The sequence below is a fragment of the Aythya ferina genome, assembly GCF_964211825.1.
Source record: "Aythya ferina genome assembly, chromosome: 1".
Taxonomy (NCBI): Eukaryota; Metazoa; Chordata; class Aves; order Anseriformes; family Anatidae; genus Aythya; species Aythya ferina.
The window spans coordinates 150,715,397-150,726,842 of NC_140296.1; the positions used below are offsets into that span (position 1 = coordinate 150,715,397).

Below are 11,446 nucleotides of genomic sequence, written 5' to 3' on the forward strand. Positions count from 1 at the left end.
AAAAGTAGACTGTAAAATCAGCTGAAGAGTCCAAACACAAGGAAGCTCTGAGCAACAGCTAGAGAGCTGCTGTGCTCTGCTGAGTTTATTTTCAGCACTCCCCAGGAGGGGTGCCTGAGCCCTAGGTTCATGAAGGTGACCTGCTTTGAAAGCTTGCCTGTTGCAGCTGGCTACCCTGCAACAGCTGCATTGCTTTGTCATCCCTACACCATCGCAGAACAGCCTGAAAAACAAACAGCCTAACAAACCCTGGGGCACAACTTCTTAGTTTCAAGCATTCAGAGGCTGGCACCACGGATGGCAGGGTGCTAACTGAAGGAGTCTGGGGAAGTGTGCTTGTTCCCTGCAGCTTTGCACAGAGCTGGATGCTCCTGGAGCCTGGCCTCCCCCAGTTAAGACAAACAGCCAAAATCTGCCTGTGTTTACGCTTGCATATTCAGCATTTTCCACAGCCATGAGCTATAAGAGAAGACCTGATCTTCCTGTTTGTTGTAGTATGGCAGTCAGCACATTAAAAGATACAAAACATCCTTCTCTATTTCAAGACTGCACACAAAAGGGAAACCAATCTTATGGCTTTTGCAGAAAGAAACAGTGGCCCCTTTCACTCTCTCTCTCTTTTCTTTTTTCTTTTTTTTTTTTTTTTTTCCATGGACTTAGTTTTTGAGTTTCAGCAAGTCTCCTAAATACTCTGTGTCATAGCATGCCTGATTATGTAATGACATTCCCTGTTAAAAATAATAAAGTGTGGAAATACTGAATTGGTTCGGGTTTGAGAGAGACCGTGTTGCATGACGATATAAATACAGATTGCAGAGGTGTTCTATAATATACAAAGCAAGCACGGCAGCTGTTTTAAATTAGATCTACTTGAAAACTGGAAACACTATTACTTTTTAATATGGAAGAATATACAGAGTTCTCAGCTCAGGTGAAAGCTGCTAAGGCTATAATAATGCTTTCAGAGCTGATCATGGTAGAAACTGTTGTGTATACCCAGATGTTAATTGTGTAAGAAGGTAGCCTGGGTCACCTATAGGTGGCCTTTTACAAATAAGCCAGGTTACATGCTAGGATCTCTGTCCCCTCTCCTTTCTACTCTAATGCAAACACAGTATCCAAACATAACCCAGCAAGTTCTGGGGTTATATGTAAATCTGTCATCATCACCAAACTCCATAAAAATGTAGGTCACTTTTACAAGCTGGTGATAGACCTTGCACATCCATGGGCATTTCCCTAAGAGTTGTAGGAAGAACCCTGGTTTGCATGGGAATCCACACATAAAGTCAGAGCAAGAGAAGATCATACCACGAGCAGTACTAACAATGTACATTGCCTGATAGCAGATACATAAAAGTACTTCACTATCATCAGCTTAATCACTTACTCTTTTTTTTTCTTTTTTTTTTTTTTTCTTCACTTCAGATCCCCATCATTAGTATCTCATTGCTGAAAGAGGATAATTGCTCTGCATCTTTTCAATTACTATCAAAGCACTGCAGAGCACTTGCGAAAAATCAAATAGATTTTGAGACTAGGATCATTGAGCTTGGCCTCCCACCTAGTGCAGCCTGTGTAGTTTTTCCCAGAAACCCCTGCCATGAGCTTATCACTTCTGATTTAAAACCAGCTCCATCATTAATTTACAAGCAGTCACCAGTCTGGCCCAAACCAGTGCCATACCTAAGCCACCTTTACTGTGGCAGAAGCAAAACAGTGGCTCCCTGACAGCCCAAATGAAGGAGCCAGCATTTTGTCTCACTGTGATGATCCTCCACGTTCAGCAGGCACTGTGTTGGATAACCAAATACAAAGACACTTGTCCAGGCACCCCAGAAGAGCTCAGATGTTCGTGCTGTAAAAGCAGAAGCTGCTGCCAGCGCATCATCTGCAAGGCTACTCAGTGCCTGGCAGTGATCCCTACCTGAGTCAATTTCTCATCTTATGCTACCCTGACCGTTGCACAAGTAACACTGCCAAGCACTGCAGGAGATGGCAGCTGGTTTGTCAGCCATGGCTCTGCCTTCCCTCCACCTGGTCACTGAGCCTCGTAGCACAGCCCATTCCCTGGGGCTGTCCCTGACAGCCATGGGCTGTCAACCTTGTGTTGCTAGCAGGAGGCAGTGAGTCTGCAGACTTTGACCAAACTGTTGGCCTTCACTGGCATCTCTGTGCAATCACGGCACCTGCCTGACACTCTACTGCAGCAGCAGAAGCCTTCTGGCTAGAGAAAGCCTGATGGGAAACCTATATAGTAACTCTGAATTCCCACCTAGTAAGTGTAACAACTGCTCTGTGTTAGCAAAGAACATGTGAGTATTGCCAAGAGGGAGTGAAGAACTTGCTGTTAGCTAAAACGGGCAGGCTGGCTGTATTTGGGGTTTCAGAGGTGCTCTTTAGAGACTCACAAAACTTCCTGACACCTCTTCCCCACAGCTGTTAGCCCTGACCATACCATGAAATGGACATGTGCTGTGCTCTCTTTAAAAAACTAAACAAAACAAAAATGTTCTTATCTGTCCCTAGACCTCATTGCTCTATCATTAAGTACAAAAACACACTTACAAGGTTAGACAGCTAAAGAGAATTTCAAGAGTCTATTCACTTTTCACCATCCATTCTGCGTTGAGAGAATATACAGATCCTACAGCATTGTGCAGAGGTAACCGAGTATTATTTCTATTAGTCCAAGGTGTGGGCAAGAAGGCTGCAGTTGTAGATGACTTACTAAAATTTAAATTTCATTTGTGTCCTCTCTGTTTCCAAGCCAGAGGTCAGCTATCTTGGGACCTCGGCAGATTGCAATGATCAGATGGAGAGAAAGGCAGGCTGGCAGGGGCAGAGCTGAAGGTGTCTGTTCTTCTGAACAGACACACAAAGGACTTTTCAGGCATGGTTGTATGGGTAAAATTACAGCACAGGGAGACATATGGAGCTGGGCTAAGAACGGTCCAGTTGAAAATTTATATATTTGTAATAGTAGGTTGAAAACCAGACTGTATGTTTCAAGGACATTTTGCCATTTAAAAGTATTTTCTGCTCCAAAACAGGGCAAAAAATATTCCAAAATTTCTTATAACATATTAATGAAGTATCAAATGTCCCATTCATTTCCAGACTTTGTTTTCCAAACAAATTTTCAAAGATGGCATTTCCACAGCCTGTCTCACAGCTGATGAGCTGTGATCTTTCAATGGAGAGACGCTAAGCTGAAACATGGCTGGCTGCGTACTCCTTATGGTGGCGTTGAGGGAGCACTCTGAGGTTTGGATATCACAAGTTACAGCATGTTACTGTTATTATTTATTCCATGCAGCCAACGCTGACCACAAAACTTTTCTGTCTGACAGACGAAATGCCACAGCAATGCAGAAGCTCGTGTCTTATATCTTTCTCTGATTACTGCTTTGCTTTTCCTGGAATATTTACCAAACTCCAACATTGTGTGCAAGTTAGCAGAACAGAGAGTACAAGGAAACTTGCAATGTTGCTTATTTAACCAGAAAACATGTCAGCAAGCACACAGTCAATTCCTTCCCTTCCAGCATGAGCAAAATTCCCATCAACTTCAACTGGATTCTCACTAAAATAAAAGTCACTGAAAGTTTTAGGTTCAGATCTGACCTGTCTCTCTTACTCAACACAGTGGAGGACAGATGATATTGCATGGCTGGTGTGACTTCTTCAGGAGATGTCAGCTGGTGACATCAGAAGATCTGTGAACGCCCAGGGTAACTAAAAGCACCATCCTGCTCTTTCTGTGGGTTGCTCCTAGGGAGAGGACAATAGTTATGCCATATGACCACAGGGCTCAGCAAAAAGGGTGCCACTGTCTTTCAAGGCAGAGGCATGACATATAAAGTGAGAGGTCCGTGACCTGCGACTGAGAGTCAGCGATGTCAAAGAAACTTCCTGGGAAAAATCTCCCTGCATATTAATAGGGACTGTCAGCCCTTGACAGGCACCATCCCCTCCTATGCCTTGTGTTTCTGTGTAGCCGGTGCATTGAATGCTCTCGAGTAAAGAGACTCATACATGAAACTGCCCCATAGGGAGCAGCAGGGGAAGCTGTGGCTGAGAGGCTCTGTTGAATTATTAAGGCTGCCCAGAGTAAGCCAGGGTAACCTCCATGTTAATTCCTGACAGCCTCTTTCAGTTTTATTATAAAACAGCATCCCCCACCTCGCCTACTCTTCTCTCTGCTGTTAAAAGAAACTTCATGAGGCTGCTGAAGTAAGAAAGCCTACCCACAAGATTAACTAAATACACAACGGCCTATTTTAGACAGATGCATCAAGCTAAATACAGCAGCCTTCAGCTGCTGGAGGGAGTGCAGCACTTCATCGAGCCCCTCTCACCAAAGCACATTAATGCTTTAGCAAGCAGAATGGAAATAAAGGCACACTCTCATCTTTAAGCAGCAAAACCAAATATTTCAGGGCTCAAAAAGAACTTGTTGGTCTTTGGTTTTGTTACGCCCACTTCAGAAAGCAGCTGGGTCCTGGGTGCGTTTCTCTGCCCACGTGTGTCCGCTCAGTCCTTGGCAGTGTACAGTGCATCAGAGGTGCATGTAATGAGCTGGGGGAAGAAATACCCATTCTGTTGCTTCCAAGACCATGTGATCACTCCTTTCCCCAGATTTCCATTTTTTTTTTTTCCCCACTGTTCTATAACTGTGCTGTGCTGCCAAGTTGAACAAGAAAACTTCTGCTTCTTGACTTCCTTTTCCAAATAATCTATTTTTTAGCATCTTCCCCTGGTGTTTCCCAGCTTGTTTTGCAAAGTCAAGCAGAAGTGTTTCTGAGCCAAGATAGTCTTTGACATTTTCCCACCTGTGCTACGTGGCTGCTCAGCCTTTCTGCAAGCCCAACAGGATACAGATTAGAGTGGGTGAAGAAGATGGCAGAGGAATGGGTGTGTTCATTGTGTTGTAAAAAAGAAGCCAACCACACAGCGCAAAGATATCCTATATTAAAAATAATACATTCTGACTAAAAAAAAAGGACTGCTACTATATTTTAAACAGCAGATTTTTAAGGTCTGAATCATCTTGGAGCTGAATGCACTGCTGCACTTGGTTTTGCTTTTCTAATAGTCCTATGTAAATACTCTTGTGTTTGCCTATGAAGTTAATTTAGTGCTGGTGAAAGTCTTCAAGTCCTTCCTGATTAAAAATACTTTGTGTTGGCTACAGAAGAAGTATGGTGTAAGCAGCTCTGGCTGTTTTCTTGCAAAAGGCTTGGATGTTCTGGGTCCCATAGAGGTGGGACTTTCTCCATTCACTTGGATGGAAATGATGCATCAGTAAAACCCATATTCTGCTCCAAATAAGGTGGTTTTAGCTATCGCCTCTACCAAAAAGTGTTTATTAGAATCTTTTCTTAAAAAGCCTAGAGGTTTGAATGGCCTAGAATTAACAAGTTGGAATATATTTCCTTCCATGTTTGTGCTGTTGCCAATTAAAGGTAAAACAAAATTGTAAATTAAAATGTAAGGCTTGAGTGATCATTCTTTTTACATTTGAGGGAGTTGAACTATTTTGAGCCATGGAGACCTGGTGGAAGACATTGGTTTCCATACTTTAAAAGGAGTTATTATGTGTGCTCTTGCTCCTGTGTGTGAGATGAAATAAGGAAGCTGGTGCTTCTCCAAGCTTCCCAGTTCAAGTATACAGTGAAGAAGTGTTGGCTATGGTTCTTGCTGAGAGCAGGAAATAAATCAGCCCCAAACCGCAATGTCTGGCAAAAATTAAGTTTCCTTCTTAAAAAAAAAAATACACTCTCCTTTTCCCCCACTTTCTACAGTTCTTCATTCGCCTCTCTCTCCAGTTCTTTCACCTTTCCTCATTTTTACATGAACTCTGACTCCTGCTTCTGGTCCATAGGAAGATAAAGCCACTGATGTACTTCAGGCTGGAATATCAAACAGTACAGCAGCTGTCTGTCTTCTTTATATTCCAGTCTGACAGTTTATAGCAAATTTAATTTCCCTTTAAAAATGACTGCAGCTCTCACAGAAGTGATTTGAATGCAATACTCCCAACCTGGAAAAGAGGTCTTTCTTACCCCTTGCAACCTGCTTTGTTTCCTCCTGGGGTAGCCCACTACAAGTACACAAACTACCGTGGAAAGCAGGTGATCCTTTCTTCCTCTTGGGGTCACTCTGGGGGCAATGCAGAATTCAGTCCTTTACAACAGAGCCCTGTCACCAGGACAAAAGATCATTTCCACCCTGAAGGCCACATTGCAGGCTCTTTCTACTGCTTGACCAAAGGCATCTCCTATTTTCTTCCTTTTATGAGAAGGGTCTCAATTGCAAGCACAAGCCCTGGTCCACCTGTCCTGTGGCCAGGGCACCCTGATAACAGCAGCAAAGTCATACTGCACCCCTGCTCTAGTGTTTGATCTGTGCAGCCACATACGGCTTATTTCTCATTAAACAGACAATAGATGAGTGTCTGGAACCTGACAGCCATTAATACAGACATTGTTAAATCTGCATAATCACTTAATTTTCCTTGACAACCATATTATAAATATATATGAGTCTGCTGTGCCTAACTGTTAACGATTGCTAATCAGATTTCTGCTGTTTGTCAGCACTGATGAAAAATTCCTTGACATTTTCTAATCTCTTGATGAGATAGAAAAGCACAACAAACCATGAAGGATGGGAAGAAGTGTAAAATTATCCAGAATTGAGAGATAGCACAGCTTCCCCACTGCTTCAACAGAAGGAAAACCATTTTATCCCACAGATAGCAAGCATATCTAGAAATTGGAAGGTTTCCATTTGATCTTACTACGTCTATCTGAAAACTTAGAATGCAAGGCTGTGTAAAACCTCTGGGGACCAAAGACAACCAAAAAGACAGAGGAAAGAGGGGAGAACAGAAAAAGTGGAGTGAATGAGGGAGGGGGGGAATACAAGAGGCAGAGCAGTGATGTTGTTTGAAACAAAACACTCTTACAACAGCTCCGAAAATGCCCTGGATGTTTTCTTTGACATATGAAGTTAGCAATTTCACCTACTGATGGGTAATCAGATCGAGTTGCTGCACCTTTATCAGCTAATAATTGCATCTGGGTCAAGGCAGCAATTTGTGATTTCCACCTGGGAATTCTGCGCTTATTTGCTTAGCTGTCAATGTGGCAGGAAAGAGATATTGAGCTTAGAAAGTTCAGAAACAGTAAAACATCATAGCGTTTAATTGCAAAACCCAATTCTAGAGAATTTCCAGGGTGATTGAAAAGCAATCCTACACACCTATAGACACAGCAACATCCTCTGAGGGGAGAGCAACAATGCAGCACACTAGTCACTGTGCAATAAGAACCAAAGCTACTTTATTACTTTTAAGGGAAATATATATATATATATATATATATATATTATATACATATATATTTGCCAGATAGTGCAGTGTAAATGACACAAATATAAGGAATTCTTAGAAGGTAGAATGAGATCTGCAAGGTGAAAAAAGCCTTAATTAAAAGTTAAAATTAAAGCAACAAGCCTTCTTAGGCGAGAGCTGTGGAAGCTAAGAGCACAGTGTTTCAGTTAGAATTTGCAATACTGCATATCCCACAGGAGCAACTCATTAATCACATGAAGAAAAAAATAATTAAAAAAAAAAAAGTCATGAACAGCAAGACGGGAGAGCAAAAGAAAAATGGTGCTGTTTCCAGGGGAAGAAGGATGATCTGGAGGATACTGTGGCTGACTTCTTGTAATTAGTGTTAACCTCACTGCAGAGCACAAGTTTGGCATCCCATCGCACCCCTCATTACTCGAGTACGTAACCTCCTAACCTCCACCCAGGAAAATGATATCATCGCCTGAATTAATCATCTCGGACAATTAATGGCAAAAGCAACCTCAGGTTTCCAGCACTGTCTCTGGCACCGGCAAGCTGGCAATGACATCAGCCTCCCTGGGAATATGCTGGCGTTTCGCCCATTTCCGAGCCTCGCTGTTGACTCCAAGGGCAGAGGCAGACAATGTAGTCACCCGACCGGCGCTAAACGCTGCAAGTGCACGCCGGGCTGCCGCTGCGGCATTGTCAGAGGGATGCTCCTTCCGCCCAACTCCCTATGTGCATCTCCTGAGGAAGATGCTTTTATCCCAAAACAGGCAGGTGCAAACGGCTTTCTCTGAAGGGTGGAGAGATGGAGTCTCCAGCACGGCCCCCTTTTTGGTAGGAGAACACTCTGCTCTGCACCTGGAGGCTCCAGACCCTTTAGGAGTGTGTGAATGAGCAAGTTATTTCATTATTGCTCCTTTGCTAGGGCAGAGGTAAGGGAGAGGAGTCAACTTTGCCAGAGAGTTTATTTTCAGATGGCCAGGAATGTTTTGGTTCATTTCCCAGCTGATTCTTGTATGTGCTGTGAAAGTTGGAGGCAAACTCAAATATGACCATGTTTCTGCTAGCTTAAGGGAACTGAAGGACGGGAAAGAGGCAAGAGAAATCAAGAGACAAAAAAGCCCACTAGCTTTCAGTATGTACCTTTGGCCCTGTTTTTCAGTCGGCACCTGTAATTCAGGTGAGGCAGAGAGCACGGCCCTATCCTACCAGAAGCCACACCATGTTCCCTATGGGATTTCTGTCAGCAAATACAAACATCCTCTGTAAGGTGGAGCCCTTTTGCACCTACACTAAGAGTCAAGACACATTTCTTCTCCCCTTCAGTCTCACCTGGGGCATGCACACAAGCAGCAGGATGATGGAGCTCAGGCTGAGCCTCCCCCCCCCCCCCCCAGGGCAACACAGCCCAGAGACTTCTGCCCAGACCCTCACAGACACAGGGCAAGGTGCACAGGGAGCTACTCCCTGGGGGGAACACCCACTGCGTTTGCATTTTCCCATCTTTGGGCCACATGGGAAAACCTGTGAAAAGAAAGGAGTTTTGGCAGGGGAAAGCTAACCCCCTGCTGTAAGAGATTTGGTGTCAGGGCAGGAGGAGGACTTACGTGAGGTTAGATCTTCCTCAGAGTGAACGGGTTGGGTTAATACAAGATGAGCCATTTTGTGTGCTTCTCCTGTAGGGCTCTCTGCCTTACTGCTCTTTTCGGAGGAAGCTCCTGGCTATCACCTTCTGAGCAAGCTGAAAAAGCAAACCTTCCTCAACCTTCCTCAACACTCACACTAGGAGCTCCCAACTTAACAACACCTCCATTTGGAACCCGGCTTTAAAAGAACAAGGTGATGAAGGCATACAAAAAGCAGCTAAACCTGTGACTGCCTTATAGCAAGCTGCAGACCCTGCTCTGGCTGGTGGCTGGGCTAAGGTTCGCCAGCTCGGGCCAGCCTGCTGCTAAAGATGTAAGCTGTGGGAGCGGGACTGCAACATCCTCGGTACAATGTTCCCTGTCTGCATGGCTTAGTGGAGCTTGTCACACATGTAATCCAGCTTTCCCCACCTGCCCTGCCTGTTTAGCAGTCACTTGTTATCAGTGCAAATGCAGAGAAACATAACGAAGAGCAGAGGCTAATTTAGTTGCTGTGCTTCTGTTCTTCCAGATAATGTTAATTTGTGGTCTTCAACCTGACCCTCAGAGATGCTCAGCCTCTCTTTGCACGGTTAAAAGGGAGGTAGCAAATCTGTGGAAACAATTCAATAGCTAATCACTCGTGCACGCAGCAAACAGGACACATTGATCATCGGTTCTTCCAGCCAGTCACATAACCTGTCCTGATCCCCCCAACCTTGCTTTCCAGGTGTAGGTGGCTCAGCAGCAGATAGGATTAATCCACACCCGTACTCACATGCACTCTCACTCCATGTTAGAGAATCTGATTACACAGATTGCTTGTCACTTATCTCCACCTGCCATGACTAATACTCCAGTCTGACCTCCTCTTTCCCATTTTCATATCTCACTGCGGATTCAATACATGCACAGACAGATGCACATGCACTTGCTGTTTTTTTGATTGCAAGCAGCTCGCTAAGAGCTTCTGCATTTCCATTTTCAATCAAACCAGAAAGCGCTGCTGTTTTCTTCAGACTCCCCATGAGGTAATTTCTGTCTTTTTGCTGCTCTCACTGCGTTTTTAAATGCATGGGTTTCATAGGTTGCTGCTGCATTCATATAAAACACAGGCATCTCCGTACAGACACGCATAATGAACACGCGATATGATAAACCCCTGCAGCACATATAAAGACAAAGGCACACGCTTCATGCATTGAGCAAGTGCTACCACACACATTCCCTTTCCCTCCAACCCCTGCGGGAAAACATTGCCTGCAGAGTGCTTTCCTCTAAACAAAAACACCTTTGTGGCACAGGGCCAGATTCTGGCAAGCCCCATTCCCACTCACCCCCTTACCTTTCCTTGGGCTGCTAATCCGGGGGCCCCGGACCTGTTCGCTTTCCCTCCTGCACGCAAACTGCCAGTCCCTCCTGCTTCACATTCACAGCACACTGGCAGGATTCACCGTCATCCCATTCTGCTGGATCCTTATCGCCCTATTGGCCAAAGCCAGACAGTAAATTCAATTAGGCTCCTCCTTATAACTATATTATCACAGGAACAGGATGAATAATTTAGTGGAACAACAAGGATGTGCAGGCTCCGGTGTCACTGGCTTCATCCCCACTGGCAGGCTTTTCTCTTATCAAAGAGAGGCGGGTAAAGAAACCAGAATCTGTCGCTGCTGAAAAGGAGACCTCAGATTGTATTCTCACTTGTATTCCCCTTTCTGTTTCTCTTGTCCTCACCCCCCAAAAGCCATGGCATTCCCTTTTCATTGCTGTGTAACCGTCCTACAGAGCAGTATTTCTCTGGTGCATGGCCATTACTATCTCAGAGGGTACAGAGATCTCTGTCCAGGCAAAGTGTTAGCACATGCAGTGCATCAAATGCTTTGAATTTTTCCTTTAATGCAAGACATGTGAAAAGAATAAAACTGTTCTGCACAAGGGAGTGACAAGATGAGCAGATCACAAGGAAATGGGAGAGTCTGCCTTGTACCATGATATTCTCTGTTCAGCAACTGCTCTGTCATCCCAGACACCAAGGGATGCAAGTCCCTGAAAGGCTCGTATGTGCATCACCCAGGGACTGTGATTTCACACACCAGCTGTGGGAGTCTGCATCCCCACACCAAAAAAAACCCTCCACGCTGAAGAAGTGGCAGTCTTCCTCCAGACCAAATGACTAAACTGTTCTGCTTTTTTTTTGTTTGTTTGTTTTTTAATTAATTTATTATTTTTTTTTATTTTTCCAGACCAGAAATTTGTAAATTTGTAGCGAGAACTTACAGCACATCTGTTTCCCAAGAAGTAGTTTTCCCCCAAATGAACATTGTCCTTCTTCACCAGATGAAGCTTCATTTGAAGAGTTACAGAGCACTGCAGCTACTCCTTATGTGGACACCACTATCCTTGTTGAACCTCAGAGTCCCTGGTGTACTTGAAGGGTTTCTTGTGGGTC

The 11,446-nt window shown here is 44.3% G+C and overlaps 1 protein-coding gene across 2 annotated transcripts in view; it reads right to left on the reverse strand.

Annotated features, from left to right (window-relative positions):
- Positions 1-10,492, reverse strand: part of SYN3 (synapsin III) — a 191,417-nt gene extending 180,925 nt beyond the window's left edge. For both annotated transcript variants that reach the window (XR_014694443.1, XM_084524016.1), the window contains exon 1: positions 10,340-10,492. The gene's annotated coding sequence lies outside the window, so the exon portion shown is untranslated. The remainder of the gene's footprint in view (positions 1-10,339) is intronic.
- Positions 10,493-11,446: the final 954 nt, after the last annotated feature.